At 46.5% G+C, this 20,044-nt stretch overlaps 1 pseudogene across 1 annotated transcript in view; it reads left to right on the top strand.

Moving 5' to 3' along the window:
• The first annotated feature begins 12,566 nt into the window (after positions 1-12,566).
• The window catches only part of LOC308339385 (mitochondrial ornithine transporter 1-like), a 27,555-nt pseudogene continuing 20,077 nt past the window's right edge, over positions 12,567-20,044 (top strand). Inside the window, exons 1-2 of the transcript XR_013968489.1 lie at positions 12,567-12,706; positions 15,537-15,661. The product of XR_013968489.1 is annotated as a mitochondrial ornithine transporter 1-like (transcript). The remainder of the gene's footprint in view (positions 12,707-15,536; positions 15,662-20,044) is intronic.

Raw genomic sequence — 20,044 nt, 5'->3', positions numbered from 1 at the left:
GTTAAGAAATGGCTAAGTGTCTTGGGATGGGTGCACGGAAAGATCAAGTCGTTTACCCAAGTTCTCGCACTACTACTAATAGAGCAATTTGCTTCTAGACACTGTACTCTTAACCGATAGACTGTCTTGTCTTCAGAACAACTCGATCACTCAGTTACTCATTCTACAAATATTTATTGAGTGCCACAGCACGCTAGCTATTGTTCTACATCAGCAATGTTCGATAAAACTTTTAGTGAGGGGTGTCTGGGTAGCTCAGTCAGTTAACCATTGGACTCCTGATCTCAGCTCAGGTCTTGATCTCAGGGTTGTGAATTCAAGCCCCGAGTTGGGCTCCATGGAGCCTACTTAAAACAAACAAACAGACAAACAAATAAACAAAAACTTTCAGTGATACCGAAATCTTCCATACCTGTCCTGCCCCATATGGGAGCCGCTAGCCATATGTGGGTATTAAGTACTTAAATGTGTCTAGGACAACGGAAGCAATGAATTTACTTTATTTCCTTGTAAGTTCAAGTTAAGCAGCCACATGTAGTGATGGGCTACCAAAATGTATCATTCCAGACGCCAGGGAAACAGTTAAAAGCAAAGATCCTCGATCTTGCCCAGTTTACATTTTGGGATGAAGACAGAGGTGAGAGGAAAAGAGAAAGACAGTAAATAAGAGACATAATACATAAGTGAATTATATAGCATGTGCTACGCTACAGAAAATTAAAAAGTACAGCACAGTCAATAGAGGCTAGTTTGCATTTTGAAATAGAGTGGTCACACCAGTCATAAAACTTTCTCATCCTTTGGTCAGGATAATTTGGTCCGATTCAATTCCTACTCCAATTTCTCTCCTCTCTTCCCTTTCCTCTTGTGAGTTCAGCTCCTCCAAGATGGGGCAGGAAGGGGACAGGAAAGTCAGGCTTGCCTTTTGCACTGGCCTTGCTCTGGGTCCATCTGATGCTGGTGGTCTCTGTCCAGATGAGGCTCTTCAGAGACTATGCTGTGGGGTTCTCTAGGGCAGAGTGTGCAGGTTTGCCCTGGCTCCCTCCATGCTGGAGCGCCCCTCTCAGACAAGGGCAGTGGCTTCTGCTGCGGTTAGCCTACCCCCAAATCCCTCTTCAGGCAATAGATCGTCTCCTTTGGCTCCTTGGGCAGCCCCCGGGCTCCTCCCTTCCTGTCACGTGGGGCCATGGGACCGGCTGAGAGCCCTGATGTCCTTCACCAGACCACTAGACCTTCAAACCAGCAGAGTAAGCCTTTCCACCTTCAGAAATCTCTGAGAAACAGGCATCAGTCCTTAGGTCCATGGGACCTCTGCACTCTGGCTGCCCCCAATACACACACCAAGCCCTCCCAAGACCCCCTTATCCTGCTTGACTCTGCTTGTACGCTTAACTGCACCATGGAGGGCATGGACTTGGCATCTCACAGTCTGCCGGCTGGGAGGAGAGCCAAACATATTCCTCTCAATGTAAAAAAAGTATATTATTGACGTGTAGTTGACATACAATGTTATATTAGTTCCAGGCACACAACATAGAGATTTGACAATGCTGTACATCACACAACACTCACGATGGTAAGTGTGGTCACCATCTGTCACCGTACGTTATCACCACCTTATTGACTATAGTTCCTGTGCTGTACTTTTCATCTCCGTGACTTATTCATTTTATGAAACTGGAAGTTTTTTTGTTTTTTTCTTAAAGATTTTTGTTTATTTATTTGGCAGACAGAGATCGCAAATAGGCAGAGAGGCAGGCAGGGAGAGAGAGAGGGGAGGAAGCAGGCTCCTTGCTGAGCAGAGAGCCCGATGCGGGGCTCTACCCAAGACCCTGGGATCATGACCCGAGCTGAAGGCAGAGGCTTTAACCCACTGAGCCTCCCAGGCGCCCCAAAACTGGAAGTTTTTAACCTCTCAATCCCCTTCACCTATTTCTCTCACCTCCCCCCACCCTCACCTCTTCAATCTTTTGGTGGCCTGAATGATTTTGTGAATGGGGGGGATAGGCATCTCAACAAGAACCCTGCACTCTCCCTGACCCTCACAATTCGCCTATGTCTAATGACAAACATGTCCCTGCCACCTAGTCAGTTTCTCTCCCACTGCAGACTGTGACGGTGGAGCCTGGATGAGGAGGGCTGGGCTGATGGATGAGAAGGCAGCAGGTTGTGCTGCCTCTGTTTAAGCCTACAAGGAGGTGTGGTTATCCACTCGCGGCAGCTCTTTCTGGAACGTATGGGACTTACCGCCTCTTTCCTTTGAGTCTTAGCACCAGTTTAGGACGAGAGGAATCAACCTCCTCTTACGCTTTCTGGTATTAAATCATAATGGTAATTGTTAACAGCAGCATCTGGGTGACTCAGTCGATTAAGGGTCTGGCTCTTGGTCTCAGCTCAGGTCTTGATCTCAGGGTTGTGAGTTCAAGCCCTGTGTTGGCCTCCATGCTAGGTGTGGAGCCTATTTTATTTATTTTTTTAAAAAATTTTATTTATTTATTTGACAGAAAGAGACACAGTGAGAGAGGGAACACAAGCAGGGAGAGCGGGAGAGAGAGAAGCAGGCTTCCAGCTGAGCAGAGAGCCCGATGTGGAGCTCGATCCCAGGACCCTGGGATCAGGACCCGAGCCGAAGGCAGATGCTTAACAACTGAGCCACCCAGGCACCCTGGAGCCCACTTTTTAAAAAAAGCTTAAAAAGATAAAAACAAGTGCAATTTTTAACCATATATTAAATGATCCGTCTATGTAACATCCGTAAATACAAACACTTCCTTTTTTGGTTGTCTTGTTTGGTTCACTAAAAGGGATCCTTCCCAAGAGGATAAACTTCAAATCTTCCATTGACCACAGTGACCAAAATATATATGAGAAAAAGAAAGATCTAAGAACTGTAGGGTTGAGGTAGTCTAGCCTCATAGTTGCCAAGACAACTGTTTTGTAGTGACCAAAGGAGGAACTGTTCCTCCTGATATTATGGAGAAGCTATACATTAAGTTCTCCCTCCCCCAAATGGCAATTGTTCAAGCTGAATTAAGTGCTTATTGACTCTGAAAATTTGAAGGGATCTATCTGACTGGTGTCAGATGTGAACATAAGAGATGAAAAGAACCTAAACAAGAAAATTTATTCATATATTTCTGATAAGTTTGCACTTCTAAGAAAATAGGACCAATTATAAGTAGATTTTGCAGCTTCTAATGATCACAAAAGAAAAAAGAAGGCAAAGAGAATGGGCCTTTAGAATTCTTATTAAAAATATTTATAAAATGCTTGTAACGCTTACTGTGATTAATCTGATAAGTGTAAAAGATCTGCAAAGTTGGTAATGTTTTGATCTGTTTTATCGTTGGACAGATTATTGTTCATTCTGGCTCCTAAGCCATATTTTATAACCATTTTCAAAGATGGTTTTGATGTTGCATCTAAATGAAAACGTCATTGAAAAATGGGGATGTGGCTTTAAGAGTTAGTAATGGAATACTTTTGTATCTAAAGCACGTTAGCTTTTAGAAAAGTATCCATTGCAAAAAGGCCTAGTTGTGGGGAAAGAAGACCATAGACACCTACAACGTTCACGCTGGTGAATTATAAGATGATGATGTAATCCAACAAATTGATTGCAATGATTCATTTTTTTAAAAGATTTTATTTATTTGAGAGAGAGAGTACAGAAGCAGGGGTAAGGGGCGGAGGGAGAGGTAGAGGAAGACTCCATGCTGAGCCGGGAGCCCGACGGGCTTAATCCCAGGACTCCACGATCATGACCTGAGCCAAAGGCAGATGCTTTACCAACCGAGCCATCCAATCGCCTTCAATGATTCATTTTTTTAAAAAGAGTTTATTTATTTATTTTAGAGAGAGTGTGCAACCATGACAGTGGTGGGGGGGGGGGCAGAGGGGGAAGAAGAGAATCTCAGGCAGACAGTTGTGGGAGAGAAGACCACAGATACCTACAATGTCCATACTGATAAATTGTAAGAAAGTGGTGCAATCTGACAAATTTATTGCAATGACTCATTCTTTTTTAAGGTTTTATTTACTTATTTATTTATTTGAGAGAGAGCGAGCGAGCGAGCATGTGTGCACCACAGTGGTGGGGGATGGGGGGTGGGTAGGTGAGGGGCAGTAGGTGAGGGAAAGAACCTCAAGCAGACTCCGTACTGAGCACAGAGCCTGAAGTAGGGCTCCACCTCATGATCCTGAGATCATGACCTGAGCTGAAATTAAGAGCTGGACACTTAGCTGACTGAGCCGCCCAGACATCTCTCACAACGATTCCTTTTGACAGCACCCCACTGTGGGCAAAGCTGGGGCCAGAGGAGGAATAAGTCAGAGTTCTTGTGCCTCAGCAAGGGACACAGAGTAGATTCTACTATAGGGGCCCTGAGGGCTCAGCGGGTGGCTCCTCCCACCCATCTAGCAGAATTTTCCAGTGCTCTCAGCTTTATACCCACACCTCCCCTGCACAGAGCCAGACTTCTATGGTTCCCCAAATGAGTTGTACCTTTGTACATGCAGTCTTCTCAGTTAAAAAAAAAAAAAAAAAAAGCCCAATTAGAATCATTTGCCAACACCGACCCCCACCCCCGCCCCAGCAAACCCAGACTTAATTACAGTTTCAACGTACCCCAGGAATGTGATTTTTTGTTTGTTTGTTTGTTTTTTAAATTTATTTATTTGTTAGAGAGAGAGAGAGCGAGCACAGGCAGACAGAGTGGCAGGCAGAGGCAGAGGGAGAAGCAGGCTCCCCGCCAAGCAAGGAGCCCGATGTGGGACTCGATCCCAGGATGCTGGGATCATGACCTGACCCGAAGGCAGCCGCTTAACCAACTGAGCCACCCAGGCATCCCAGGAATGTGATGTTTTAACAGGCAATATGAAATTTCCTGATCAGCCCTAGTGAGGTTATCTCCATGATAAATCCTGCCATTCTCTTTCCCCATAAAGAAGCTGACCTGGCCTGAAACAACCCTTTCTTTTCTTTTGCAAATAACTTCTAGGTCCATCCTCCTTCCTCTGAAAACCTTCCATTTTGCACAGCTCCTTTCAGCTTCCCTCTACTTGCTGGATGGGATGCTGCCCGATTCATGAATTACTTAATAAAACCAGTTAGGTCTTCAAATTCACTTGGCCGAATTTTGTTTTGTAACCCCCCTGATGGGAATGCTCAGCCTGTCTCCAGCGGACATGTGTCGTGTTTTCTGGCTGCTTGGCATTGTCTTACAGCCCTGCCTACATTTGCGGAGTTCTACCAAGGAAACTTGTCTTGTCTTTCAAGACAAGCCAGAAATCTCACGTTCGCAGCCCCCTTTGCAGATCAGAGTGCAGGCGCCTGACTCACACTCCTTCCATCAGCTGCCTCTGTGTGATTTAATGATTTGGAAATGAGCAATACAAGGCAGGGGCCGTGGCGTGGCAGTGACTTCTCTGGCCAGGCTGCTAAGGAAGGTGCCCGGCTGGGAAGAGCAGCAGTTAGGGTGCGGAGGCCCTGGTACGAAAGCGACAGTAGTACGGACTATAACATCTAGAAGCCCTGAGGGAGTTGCGGCATGGTTTCCATGGCTCAACAGTTCTGCAGTGGGCTTGGAGACCCTTGCAAGAAGTTCTTTGGGGAGCTCCATCGGCTCATTCAGCAAACGCGGAAGTCACCCAGCATCCTTGTAATCTTTCGCTTTTGTGCTCCAGAGTTGGCTTCTGTTGATTGCAAGTAAGAGTTCCGAGTGATACATCAACAGGGTTTCCTCCCTTAAGAAAGGGCCACTTGTCTTTCAAAACCCACCCCAGTATGGGGGTCCCCTGGGGACTTCCCCTACAACTCACTCTTCTGTCCCTTTTTCGTTCCCTTCTCTGGGATGCCACACTACCCGCCCCCCTCTTGCGGCAAGCCCTCACCAAATTTTAATTATTTGTTTCTTCCTCCTTTACCAGGACTGAAGTTTCTCCGAGGCTAGCCATTGTGTCTTTCATTTCTGTATTTTCAGCACTCAGCACGCGCTGGTGCAGAGCCCATCAGTGGTCAAGGGAAGTTCCTTATTGATAGGAAGCAATGAACGGACGTGTTTGGGAGAACAACAGATCATGAAAGGGCTTTTGAGGCACCTGTGTCTAATACAGGTCTTGGTAAATAGCAGGGGGATTTCGACAGGCAGAAATGGTTGGGACTGTCCAGTTGCAGTCCATATTGACATGCAATCTGCTTTTTCTGTGCTAGCGTGTGCTTTGAACAATCTGTCTACGATCATTAACTCTAGGAGTTGATGAAGTGCTTTCATTCCGACACAAGAATTTGTCCCGAATAGAACTTTTACTTGCCCGCTTCAATCACTCCTCACTTGCAGCCGATTTCCCGACGACCCACGACTGTTAAGCGTGTCGGGCTTCTTGCTGTTTCAGTCGATGTTTGGAGGCCATGGCTCCTCTGCTCCTCGTTACCACGTCCGGCAGCGGGAGTTTTCTGTTTTGATTCATCATGGCAGTTGTGTTCAGCAATGGCTTCTGAGCCTTTACGAGGTATGTCCGCCGGGTGTGAGGGACTCATGGCTGAAGCAAGCAGTCTCGATATTGTACGGAAGTCTCGCGCAAGCTAGTAATTTTAGCACGGACTGCATTTCTGCTGTCCATGCAAGAAACATGGAAGGAGAGCCTGGAAGGCTTTCCATCTTCCGCGGGTTGGAAAGCCTGCTCCACTAACCAGCCGCCGCCCCCTCATGTGTCTGCCTGAGCCTGCGGGGCGGACTGAGCACAGCAGCTTGAGTTCCAGATGTCAGAGGAATAGCCCTTTCTTTTCACTTCTGGGATGAGCGCTCTGTGCTTATTTGTTGCTGAAATGCTCCAGCTTTAAAATGTAGACGTTAAGGTGAAACCCTCTTTAGTTTTAAGCATACGCTGCCCGCGGCTAGAGCACAGGGATGGACTCACTGCAGAGTTCTATGTGGGGGTGGGGCACCCTGGGCTTCCCTTGTCTTCCCTGGGGTTCCCTTCCCAGCAGTCTGGATGAACCCCGGTCAGAGAAGTCTGGTTTTGTCCCTGCTGGGCCTCAGAGGCAGGGAATTCATCATCATACTTTTCCTCTGAGTTCCCTCTATCTGTTTTGAAAGTGTAAAATAAAATCTGAATTAGACAGGTGGGGGCGGGCAGTGAGGACAGGGGTTCAGAGGTCAGCAAGAAGGGCCTTCGGTGGTTGGAGTTATTTGAGCTGTAAGCCTATGTGTTCCCAATTGTAAGTGTCTACTTCATAGGATGTTGTGAGTACGAAATGGGAAAGTGCACAATGCTTGGTCATAAGCACTCCATAAATGGAATTTGTCTAGTAACTATTTTAGACAGTAAGAGCTCCACTCAAATGCATCCCCTTCTCTGAAGAATCTCCTGACCACACAACTAGGATGCATTTGCTCTCTGAGCTGCCGTAACACGTTGCCTGCATGTCTTTCATGAAGTTGTCATGCAATCTGCTTTTTTAAAAATGATTATATCCTTAAGAATCTTACCCTATGCTTAATATGCTGTGGGGGACATTCCTGATTACCTAACAAAACCCTGCTTCCCCCTGAGCCCTCTCCAGGTCTGCAGTGGTGATGTCTCAGGAAAGGTAGGCATCTCCTACAGTCCCAAGGGGGTAAGTCATCATTGGTCAAAACCAGGGGTTGGCAAATCACAACCTGCTAGCCAGATCTGGCCTGCCATTTTTCTCTCTTTTTTTTTTCTTCTCTTTTTTCTTTCTCTTCTCTTTCTTCTTTCCCTTTTCTTCCCTTCCCCTTCCTTCCTTTTCTTTCTTTCAAAAGATTTTTTTATTCATTTCTTTGAGAGAGAGAGAGAGTGCAAGCGTGCACAAGTGGCAGGGAGCGGCAGAGGGAGAGGGATCCCAGGACTCTGGGATCATGACCTGAGCTGAAGGCAGATGCTTAACCGGCTGAGCCACCCAAGCACCCCATGGCCTGCCATTTCTTTTTGTAGGGTCATGAACCATACAAAAAAAATTTTTTTTTCTTTAACAGTTTTAAAAGTCTGAAAAAATAAAAATCAAATAATATTTTGTAACAGGTAAAAATTATATGAAATTCAAATTTCAATGCTCCTAGATGAAAGTTTTTTTTTTTTTTTTAAGATTTTATTTATGTATTGCACAGAGAGAGATCACAAGTAGGCAGAGAGGCAGGCAGAGAGAGAGAAAGGGAAGCAGGCTTCCCGTTGAGCAGAGAGCCCGACGTGGGGCTCGATCCCAGGACCCTGGGATCATGACCTGAGCCGAAGGCAGAGGCTTTAACCCACTGAGCCACCCAGGTGCCCCATAGATAAAAGTTTTATAGGAACACAACCATACTTGTCTCTTTACCATGTCTATGGCTGCTTTTGTTTAGAACAGCAGAGCTGAGTAGGTATGACAAAGATTGCATGCCCTGCAAAATATTTACTAAAATAGTTACTAGCTGGTTGGTCCTTTTCAGAAGTTTGCTGACCCCTATTCTAAACCAAATATGATAACTCCATTCTTTTCCCAGTGTTTATGTTTGGGCAAGCATGAAACTCAACTTCTGGGCTAGTGGAATACAAGGGGAAGCTTGCCAGGGGACTTCTGGGAAAGATTTTTGTGTGTGTGATAAAAAAGATATGGAGAATTCTTCCTTCCTGGCCTTAGATGTTACATGTGAGGATGTGATAGAGCTGTGGCAGCCACTTGGTGATCATGAGGGAAAAGTCAAGAGAATCAGAGAGAAGTTGACCCAGATACTTTTGGGCTGTTAAATTAACCAACCCTGGAAATTCCTATTTCTAGATTTCTCTTTATATTCAAAATAAATATATTAAGAGTTGTGCATCCTGTTATTTGAAGCCAAACAACCCTAAAGTATATGATTTAAGAAAATGATTTTAAAAATTATGTCATAGTATTTCCTTTTGTTGATGATCCATTAAATTTTATCCATTTTCAGGCATTTTTCCTAAGTCTTTGCTACTATAAATGATGTCTTTAAAAATGTATGTATATTATAAATTCAAATCTAAGGCTTATGAAATATAAAGCTCAGCTCATTGCTTTTTTTCTTGCTCATACCATTAAAAAGTTGTTAAGGAAAAGACAAAAGAAAATGACCTCCTTTATTTTTATTTTTTAAAAAAGATTTTATTTATTTAATTGAGAGAGAGAGAGACAGCTTGAGAGGGAGTACAAGCAGGGGAAGGGGCAGAGGGAGAAGCAGGCCTCCTGCTAAGCAGGGAGCCTGATGTGGGGCTCAATCCCAGGATCCTGGGATCGTGATCCTAGCCAAAGGCAGATGCCTTTTTTTTTTTTTTTTTTTAGATTTTTATTTCTTTGACAGAGATCACAAGTAGGCAGAGAGGCAGGCATAGAGAGAGGGAGAAGCAGGCGCCCCACTGAGCAGAGAGCCTGATGCAAGGCTCGATGCAGGGCTTGATCCCAGGACCCCGGGGCCATGACCTGAGCCGAACGAAGCAGAGGCTTTAACCCACTGAGCCCCTCAAAGGCAGATGCTTAACGACTAAGCCAACCAGGTGCCCCAAACAACCCCCTTTAAAACATTGTCTTAACAACTCTTTAATGGGATACAAAATACTCCCTTATTCCACACTGGTGACAAAAATCCAAATCCATGCTTATTTCAAATACAAACTCTACCTGATTCCAAAAACGATTTGAGAGAGTTTCCAATAAAGGTTACATCAACAGTCCACAATATTCAATGGGAGTTGTGTGATCAAAGCATTTTTTTCTTCTTTCCTCATTAATTAAAAGTATTGAATCAGAGATGATTTAAGTTTTTGAGTTATTTACAACTCCAATTACCACTTTGTTAAGGCACATCCACATGGTATTAGGGCTAAAATGCTCCAAGTGATGAAATTATATCCCCATTTTTGTATCATTCCCTAGTGCATTGTGAAATACTGTCGAAGTAGCAAAGTCTCGCTTTTTCATGTTAGCCACTCTGTCCCCCCACCTTTGACCTACGTCACATCTGCCCCTTCATCAGATAGTCGGCTATACTAATGTCCCTGGATTGCGTAGTCCCAAGTGTAGCAAACAACTTCCCGGAGCACAGGGGTCAATGCATGGACTCGCTTGCTGTTTGGAACCCAGATCTGAAATGCCATTAGGTTAACCTACCTATACTGACGGAAGTAATGCAGGACTCTGTAAAGTCCTGTTCTCCAGGCCATCAGATGCCTGGGGAATTACCCTCAGAACAAAGTTTGAGTGGAAAATCACCAAGAAGGTGATTTTCCAATGAGTTCTCTGAGCTTCTGTGAGGTGTTAAGCTTTTCAACATGTTATATTTCTCTATTCCTAATGCAACAATAACAAAGAGCCACTCCTGTGAGGGAGTTTAAGCTGCCAAGGTGAATTTATAAAATGTGAAGGGAGGTCTATTTCAGGAGAAAGAACTGGTTCCTGCAACTCTCTTGCTTTTAAAAGGAAGCTTCTGGGAAGTTAGGGCCATGAACTTCAGACTTGAACAGAACTCTGCGGAGTTCCAGCTCTTTCATTAGTACTTATATAACTTTGGGCAAGTGACTTGGCCTCTGAGTCGCCCATCCTTCACCAACCTCACCGGTGCCAGGCAGGGTGTGAAGCACCAGGATACAGCAAGCAAGACAACAAGACAGAGGCAAATGGATGAGGGTTTTTGCAAAAAAGGTAACTTTGCTAATTGGGGGTTCAAATTTGCACAAATGTTTCCTGGTTATTTGTGAGTTTACACATAAACTGAGGCTAAGGTTGTTGAGGAAATGTGAGGGAAAAAAGAAATGTAGCAGGAGTGCTGAGAGTCTGGAGCAGCTTTTGTGAGAGTAGGAGAAGGGACTCAAGGGAGACAACACAAAGAACAAGGTTGGCTGGCCACCCGGTGAGGGCGCAACAGTGACCTGGAGTAGTGCCTGCCCTCACGACGGTGGATGGCCCCAGCTGGCTCCCGGAGCAGCAGTGGCCCACGTGGTGGATTGCCCCAGCAGGATCACGGAGATCAGAGGCCGTGATGCAGTTGCGTGAAGGCTGGGGTTTGAAAAGGTTAAATGGTTCACTAAAGGTCACCCAGATTTTTACACAAGCATCCTGGCTCCAACTCCTGTGCTCTTTCCAATCTGTACCCGCAGACTGGATCTGTCCTTAATGAGGTTTCCTTTGAGTCTCAAGTTTCTAGCTTGCTAAAGCCACTGGACCAGGGGATACTGAAAGTCCTGGAGTCCTCTAGAATGTTGTAATGGTAGGTTCTGCTCCTGAGTCTGCTTCCCACCAGTTAGGTCACAAGTCACCTTGGGCAAGTATTTCAAACTCCCTGGCGTGTTTCTGTAATTGAGTTTCAGAAACTTGACTTCTAAAGTGCTGATTTTGGGAACCTGGGTGGCTCAGTGGGTTAAGCCTCTGCCTTTGGCTCAGGTCATGGTCTCAGGGTCCTGGGATAGAGTCCCACATCCAACTCTCTGCTCAGCAGGGAGCCTGCTTCCTCCTCTCTCTCTCTCTGCCTGTCTCTCTGCCTACTTGTGATCTCTCTCTCTGTGTCAAATATATAAATAAAACCTTTAAAAAAAATAAAGTGCTGATTTTATGAAAAGTCAGTTTGTGCTGTTTTTATGAGTGCCCCCATTTACCAGGAGCTCTGATGCCCTCACAGCGCCTCCTACCTCTGGAAAATCTGTTCAGTTGTACGTTCAAGTTAAGCACTTGCACTAACACAAGTCACGGGGGATATTTAAGTCTCCCCTCCCCCCATCACTTAAGTGATATTGTCAGTCATCCAACACCGCAATCAAACAGGGCAAAAACAAATTGTAAAAGGAAAAGATAGCACAGTTTAAGGAAGAAAATGCAGTATAGAAAATGAAAATAAATGCATGAACACTGAGCCAAAGAAATCCGAAGGCCACGACTGAGTTACATGAAGCAGCTAGCTGTCAGGAACAGACTAAGAGCTTTCCAATTGAGTAGGTGTTAGCTCTCTGTCTTAGCGAACTGGAGAAAATTCCTTTACTCCCCGTATACAAGATTCTTTGAATAGTGCTTTTTAATAAAATGCCAGAGAGCCACAGAAGTAGCCTATAACTCATTAGGAACTGAAAGATCAGAGAAGCCCGATTTAGAGCCAGTTTTCATCGGTGGGTGTGACCTTGCGGGAGGCAGACTAGGAAACGTTTGTTTTGTGGGGGTTTTTTTTTCCTGGCAATAAGCGAATATATTTTTCATCACCACGTCTCTGGTACTTCTGTAGTCAAATATAAAATAGAGGCCTTGAGTCCCAGCACGGTTCACCAGCCCAAAGACTTCAGCGGGTCCTCCCAACACCCCCAACCCCCGCTGGGGGTTGAGTTCCAGCTGGGGTCGAGCCTCTCAGGAGTCCTCCGGGAACCTGGAGGAAGGGAAGCAACCCGGGGGTGGCCCCGGGCTCCCTGTCCTCCAGGTCCTCCAGCTCGCGGGCACGCGGGCCGGGGGTCCCGCGGCCTGCGTGGGGCCGAGCGCGCCGCCTCAGCCGCGGACTTCCGCTTCCCACGCGCCGGCCCCGCGCTGCCCGCCCCCGGCCGAAGGGGAGCTCCGGTCCCGGGGGCCTTCGCCCTTTGCGCTCCCGCGCGGGAGGGCAGGGCGGAGGGCCGGCCGGCTGCCGACGTGGGTGTTAAGTGGCCGCCCTGGCGGCGGAGGCAGAGCCGAGAGCCCGCGGCGGAGCCAGAGCAGCACGCGCGGCCAACTGGCGCGGCGGTGAGCGCAGCCCCACAACCGTCGCTCTGGGGGCGGCCGGAGGGAGCGGGGCACGAGCGGGCCTACGTGGCCAGGCGGCGCGACCTTCCCGGGCAGCCGGTAGGCTTCTGGGGTCCGCGGCCCGCGCGCCGTGCACGTGCCCAGGTCGTTAACGGGCGCCGTGGGCCGGGACTCGCCGGAGACTCCGGGGCTCCGCGGCCTCCTTTCCGTGGAGTCAACTGCCGGGAAGGGTGTCCTCTTTGCCCCCGTGGAGTGTCATCAGGCCTCTGGGCACCGGGCCGCCCGTGCCTGGGCCCGAGCGGGGGCGGTTATGAATGGGAGACTCTCGCAGGTTGTTGGGCTGGAGTCCGAGGACGTGAAAGCCAGGACGAGAAAGTTGGAAGCAGACTCCCTCGCGGGCCCTGTGCCCCCCGGGATCCAGAGCCTCGGAGCGGGAGTGCCTGGCGGGCGTGTTAGCGGCCAGATGGGTGGGCGTCGCAGCGCCTTGGGTCCGGCTCTAGTCCTGCGGGGAGGGCGGCCGCGCCAGCTTGAGCCTGTGCTGCAGTCTTCTCGCCCTTGGTGTTACCTGGTGGAGCAGGCGGCCTCAGAGCGTTCTCCCAGGCGAGAAACTCATTTCCCCCCGGGAACAGAAGGTGTGCGGCTGGCGATGTTGTTTATCTCTCCTGGAGTCGGACCCACGTGTGCTTGCAGGAGAGGTAAAGGGGCGCTAAAAGGATTCAGCTTTTTAACTGGCTCAAGACTGAGTTTTAACTTCTGCTGACCAGTCTTGCCTCCCCCAAGCCGAATGTATTTTTCAAGACTTCTTGAAGCTGCCTTCTTAAACCACACAATAATTTGAGTCAGTTGCTGAGTTAATCTGTTAGTTCCCATCACTGTTTTTTTAGTATCTTAATAATTCTATGAGTCGTTACTTGTGGGATTTGATGCGTTTAAGTTTGGCTTACCGGAGGGGTTAAATTCGCAGCGATGACACATAGTAGGATCTATGCCTTTCTTATAAACTCAGAAAGAAATGTTGGCACCCCAAGAATTCAACCGATGGAGAAGCTCCCCACTTGCCTCCATTTTTCCTTTAAAATGCGGGGCTTGGTGCTTGTTTTTTGCTTTTCTTTTTGGTCAGGTTGGAATACTCTGGAATTAAGTATTGCTCGGTAGGCACAGACCCAAAAGGCAAGACTTGAGTTGAGTCCCCTGACTACTTGTATGACCTTGGAAAAGCTCTTGCTTTCTGGCCTCGGTTTTCCATCTGGAAAAGGAAGAGATTGGATTAGGACCCTCGTAGCCTTCTCTAGGTACAGGATGGCCACAACCTCGTCAACTATAGTTATTGATACTGCCTCTCCTGTCCTATCAATAACATAAAATCCATGTCTTGTCTGTTTCACTTAGTTGCTTTTTCAAGTCCAGTACTATGCTTTTGTGGTTGCTGGTTTTACAATCTTTTTTTTTTTTTTTTTTTTGCAAGGAAAGCAAGATTCTTGGTGTCTGATCACTCACAACAGGTGTCAAGTGGTTAAAAAAGACTTCTTAGTGGATAAAATTATTTTCCGCCCACGTTTAGGTCCACATTGGCATTCATTAATAACCCAGCTGGCCCACCAGCCTCCAAGAGGTGGCCTGAGTGGGAGCACAAAGGTCTTTAGCGTGATGAATGAAAATTGTTCTTTGTTATTGACGGATAAGTCACTTTCTTAGTTTGAAAACAACACAGAATTGGTTGCTGAATTGGTTAGCTTGATATTATGTGTTAATGAGCCACCTTTTTTTTATAAAAAATCTGTATCTTTAAAGTCCATTTCTCTGTGATAGTTGATTTTTGTCTAACAGTAGAGGAGTAGACTCTAGTTTTCCCAAACTTTTTAAGCTCTAGCCCAACCATGCTGAAACAAGATCACTGGGAGACAGACCTGGTTATCTGAATATTTTACCGGTGCCCCAGTGATTCTTATCAAACAAATTTAGGACACAGTGTTGCTTCTCAAAATGTGATTGGTGGCCAGTCATTATCAGCCTCATCTGGGAGTTTGTAATGACTGGCAAGGTTTCTGGTCCCACCTGAGGCCTAGCACATCAGAATCTGTATTTTAACAAGGTCCCCAGGTGTTTTGTGTACACGGTTATGGTTGAGAAGGTCTGGAGAGGCCTTTGTTGACCATTACTAATGCTTGGTGCTGTGCTCTATAGTTCTAAGAACAGCTATCCCATGTGGCTATTTGTGATTGCCTTTATATTATGATAATTCTATTATTCACCTTTGATTCGGGGGGACCTCCAGCTTAAGGGGCCCGAGGGCTCATCCTGCTGGTGGAAGATCAGGAATTCAGACCCACGCATATGTCACTTAGCAGAACACCTAATCCATTACTTTCCAGACCTGCTGTTTTGTGACCTCCTAAGAGGGACTCAACTCAGGCTGCTGTCTGAATTTAGAACTGAGTTTAGTTGCCTGACAGTTCCACTTAGGCCTCTGAAAAACTAGTTTGATATGACTTGGGTGTCTGTGGTATTTGGCATTCACTTGTAAGATTTTCAGAAGGGTTGGTTGAAATGCTCCCTATGAGTGGCTGTAACTCTGATAACTCAGGGAAGGTTTTTGACTTGTGAGTTTTTCATGGGGAGATGGTGGGCGAGTAGAAGGCAGGCCAGTTGCTAAGCTGCACTGACACCTTGACTGCCTTTTTCTTTTCTTTCTTTCTTTTTTTTTTTTTTTTTTTGCAAAAGGGAGAACTGATCTCCCAGCTCCCGGAGGTTGAGGTCCCAGTAACCAGGCAGCAGTTCTAGAGAAAGGCTGCAGAGGCTTCACTGATGGTGAGCTCTGGTCTCCTTTCAGGGATATGAGACACCCGTCATAAGCTCCGGAGAGTTGCCTTCCACAGAGACCAGCAGAGGAGTGGGCCAACATGAAGTCCAGTCCTGCCATCCAAGCTGCCATTGACCTCACAGCGGGGGCTGCAGGTAATTCCAGGGGAAACCCATCCTCTAGTCTTGGAGTACCTGCTACAAGTGGGATCCAGTGAAGGGGTGGTGAAAATATTACTTTTGTCACTCCCAGAAGCAACATGCTTTCTCTTTGGAGGGAATCCATGTAATCGAAGTGTACTATCGTCTTCTAAGAACAGCAGAAGGTAGAGCAGTTCCCTTACAATAAAACTTTGAGTCAGGGTGCAGGGTGGGAATGTCCTCAGTTCACAGCTGGAAAACCTCACAGCTCAGAGTTGAAGTCCTTTGTCCATTGTCACACACCTGGGATGTGCAGGTGACGTGGGATTTTACACCAAGCCTGGCAGTCTTCAGAGCCCTTGTAGTCCAGAATCATACTATGCCGTCTCTCCAGGGAAGTCCTACTTACTGTCCTTATTGCTGCCAAGGAAAGAAAGGAGGACACTCTTTGGAAATGTCTTTGGTAACTGAGGTTGATATTTGATGGTTTCTAAAGGCCTAAAAAGAAAAGAGAGGCCCTAGGATTTGCCAGGGAAGGGTGGGCTGGACAGGGGCTGAGCCCCAGGGCAGACTGTGGCCTCAAAAGGCACAGGTAAATACTCCTGGGCAGTGCTTGCAACACACACAGGCCACTCTTTAGAAATATCACCTTTACTCAGCCTGAGGGCAGTAATTGGAAGTGTGTGCGTGGTGACTTGGTTCTCTAGGTTCCTGTGTTATTTTAGCGCCAGAGGAGTGCTGGAATGCTCCTATTTCCCAGATGAAAACCCTGGTTTACCCTTGCCCCTTACACTGATTCCCTTTTTAAAAAAAATTTTTTATTTTTTTCTTAACATGATGCATTATCAGCCCCAGGGGTATAGGTCTGTGAATCGCCAGGTTCTTACACTGACTCTTATAAGGGCCTCGGCCCCTGGGAGTGGAGAGGCCAGAGGGGTGAGTTGCCTGTTGTCCTCTTATCCAGTGGGACCTCCCGGGTCAACAGATCAGGTGCAGCCACAGGGCCACCCTCGTCCTGCCATCATTCCCTTAACTGTGAAAAAGAAGTTACAGTTTAGAGAACAAAGTATTTTCTCCTGAACCAAAGGTCGATGGAGGTAGGCTAATTGAGAAAGGCTATAGGCAGTGCATTACAGACTGATAAGAAGTACAGGCACCAGCTCCCAGTTTAGAGACCACAGGAGTGTCCTGGCCCAGGAGGAGGGGGAACTAAGGGTGGCCTAGGTATCCACTGGCTTCTTGCCTGCTGAAGGCCTTGGGTCAGTCCCATACCAGCTGCCGCTGGTAACCCATGGTCCAGCCAATGGCCCCATGTACCACTCCCACCCCCATGCCAACCCCCAGGCCACATTGGGATGACCCTGACCGTGGGAATGGTGGACCCATTTGCCTGCCTCCGGCACCCTCTTAACAGTCCTGGGAATGCTCTGGGCTCAGTTTTTGTCTCTACCATAGGGTGGTCTTTAACCACAGGAGAGATTCTCAGCTTTTGGAACTAAATGTCTGTCAGTCAGTCTGCCAAAGACGTAGAATCTGTTGTGATAGAATTTTCTTTTTCCTGGAAAGGCATTTCTGTGTGGACAGGTATTTGGGTGCGACTTTAAAGATACAGATTGCAGTTGTATTGTTGGGAGTCTGGTGTATAAGGCATTTGGGGGGCATGCTTTTTTAAAACATTACCATGTTTTGGGCCCGTCTACGTATGGCATTTAATTCTCCTGATAACTAGTTGGGATTTCTTCCTGCCCTGGTCTCAGAGGGTCACCCCTCACTGATGTAGCATGGCCCTGCAGCATCTGACTTTGGGGGACAACAGGCTCCTTGGCAGTGCTCCGTGCCAGGTGGACCTGGCAGGTGAGGGGTGAGAGGTGAGGGACTCCTTGGCTGGCAGGGGAGGCTTGTGTTAGTGACCTGAGAACTTCTACTGGGAGGTGCATGGCATGCAAACAGGAAGCCATAGCCCCACTTTGGAGGGGCGGCAGTCTCCCAGTGTGGAGCTAGGAGGGCCTGCAGAGGACTCTGGCTCTGATGCTCACTGTGTATTATAAAGGACATCCTGAGAGGCTGAGTGCATTTGCCCATGACTGTGCAGCTAGATGGTGTCCAGACAGGGCTAGGATGTTGGTTCCGTGGTTCCTTGACCGGTACTGTTGTTGTCTTTGTTTTAAAACTCCATAATGGGCAACAGCACTCCTGGGGGTGGAGGTTAATCTCAAGCCTCTGCTGCCAGCTGTCCGGATTGGGACATTGGGCCATCGTGGACTGAGGTGATCTCGTTGTAGTATACACATGTTCTTTTCCGTGTCCCTCCTTTTCTTTGAAATAGACCTCCCCCATCCAGTGGGTTTCTGGTCCAGTTTGTCTGCTATAAAATGCTGGGAAGCTGGCACTGCCTGTCTGCTAGTGTAGGAGAAATTCCAGAAATTCCAAGCAGCTAGGATGGGGGAGGATTTGAAGAAGATAGGTCATTGTATAATGTTGAAGTGAGGCAGTGTGGAGCTCAAAAGTTAAATTCCTTCATGAGGAACCTTGGTCTCCCTTTAAAATACAGTAGGTCTGTCTTTCTTTCTTTCTTTCTTTCTTTCTTTCTTTCTTTCTTTCTTTCTTTTTTTAAATACAGTAGATTTTTGACAACTATAACCCGCTCCCTGCTTTGACTTTGTTGCTGTATGCCTTAACTAGCCTAGCTTCTCAATGTGACCTAGACCATTGACGTTTATCCTCTCGTGCCAAAATTCATGATTCTCCTGGCCATCTGGATGTCTTCTTTGGAAAAATGTCTATTCAGGTCATCTGCCCATTTTTAAATCAGAATGTTTAGGTATTTGTTGTTATTGTTGTTGTTTTTTGGTGTTGACTTACAGAAGTTCCTTATATATTTTGAATATTAACCCCTGGTCAGATGCATCATTTGCAAATATCGTCTCCTGATGCATCATTTGGAAATATCCCCTCCCATTCAGTAGGTTGTCTTTTTGTTTTGTTGATGGTTTCATTCACTATGCAGAAGCGTTTTATTTTAGTGTAGTCCCAATAGTTTGCTTTTGTTTCCCTCACTTTAGGAGACCTATCTAGAAAAAGGTTGCTAGGCCAGTGCCAGAAGTTTTACTGCCTATGTTTTCGTCTAGCAGTTTTATGGTTTCAGATCCCACATTTAGGTCTTCAATCCATTTTGAGTTTATTTTTGTGTATGGTGAAAAACAGTTTCATTCTTTTGCATGTAGCTGTCCAGTTTTCCCAATACCATTTATAGAGGAGACTGTCTTTTCCACCATTGCATATGGCTGCTGCTTTTGTGGTGGAGTAATTGACCCTGTAAGTGTGGGTTTATTTCTGAAACTTTTTATTTATTTATTTTTAAAGATTTTATGTATTTATTTGACAGAGATCACAAGTAGGCCGAGAGGCAGGCAGAGAGGCAGGCTCCCCGCTGAGCAGAGAGCCCGATGCGGGGCTTGATCCCAGGACCCTGGGATCATGACCTGAGCCAAAGGCAGAGGCTTAACCCAGTGAGCCACCCCAGGTGTCCCTGAAACTTTTTTTAAGAAGATTTTATTTATTTGACAGAGAGAGAGAGAGACCACAAGCAGGGGGGAGTGGCAGGCAGAGGGAGAGGGAGAAGCAGGCTCCCCACAGAACAGAGGAAGCCTGATATGGGACTCGATCCCAGGACCCCGGGACCATAGTCTGAGCTGAAGGCAAACACCCAACCGAGACACCCAGGTGCCCAGTGTGAGTTTATTTCTGGGCCTCTATTCTGTTCTTTTGATCTATGTGTCCCTTTCTGTGGCAGTACTGTGCTGTTTTGATTACTACTGCTTTGTAGTTTTTTTTTTTTTTTTTGGGAAGGAAAAGGTTTAATATAAAGATTCAAGATTCACATCAATATAAATGGTAAAGTTACCTTTCTCTTGATAAGAGCTCAACTTTTGCCTTTCTCGTTTTAATGTTTCTTGCCATATATTTTCCTGTGTTTTTCTGTTACTTTCACCCCATCTCTTCCTGTCTATGGTCATATTGATGGATTCCCTCCCTCTCCCCAGTCGTTTACACTTGATCTTTAGCAAAAGGCCAAGAGGTGATCCCCAGTAGTTTAGAAACTATACTTCTACATAAGCTACAATGATTAAATTCATTTTAACACACTCTTTAACTTTACCAACATCTAGGTAGTATCCGTTTTCTTTTCCTATATTCCCCAAGTGCACTGTTAGCTATTCATCTTCCTGAGTAGAAATGTGGCATTTTGTTTTCCTGTTTTCCTTTTTTGATGTGGGAGAAAGATAATCTACATTGTGTGTATGCGTTTATAGTCACCCTAGATCGCTAAAGTATATCCTCCAGTGATTCTTCCAAAGAGGGTATGCACGAAACAAACTGTGAATTCTTTAATATCAA

This window comes from Martes martes, assembly GCF_963455335.1.
Source record: "Martes martes genome assembly, chromosome: 3".
Lineage (NCBI taxonomy): Eukaryota > Metazoa > Chordata > Mammalia > Carnivora > Mustelidae > Martes > Martes martes.
This window is presented reverse-complemented; position numbering and strand designations above follow the sequence as displayed.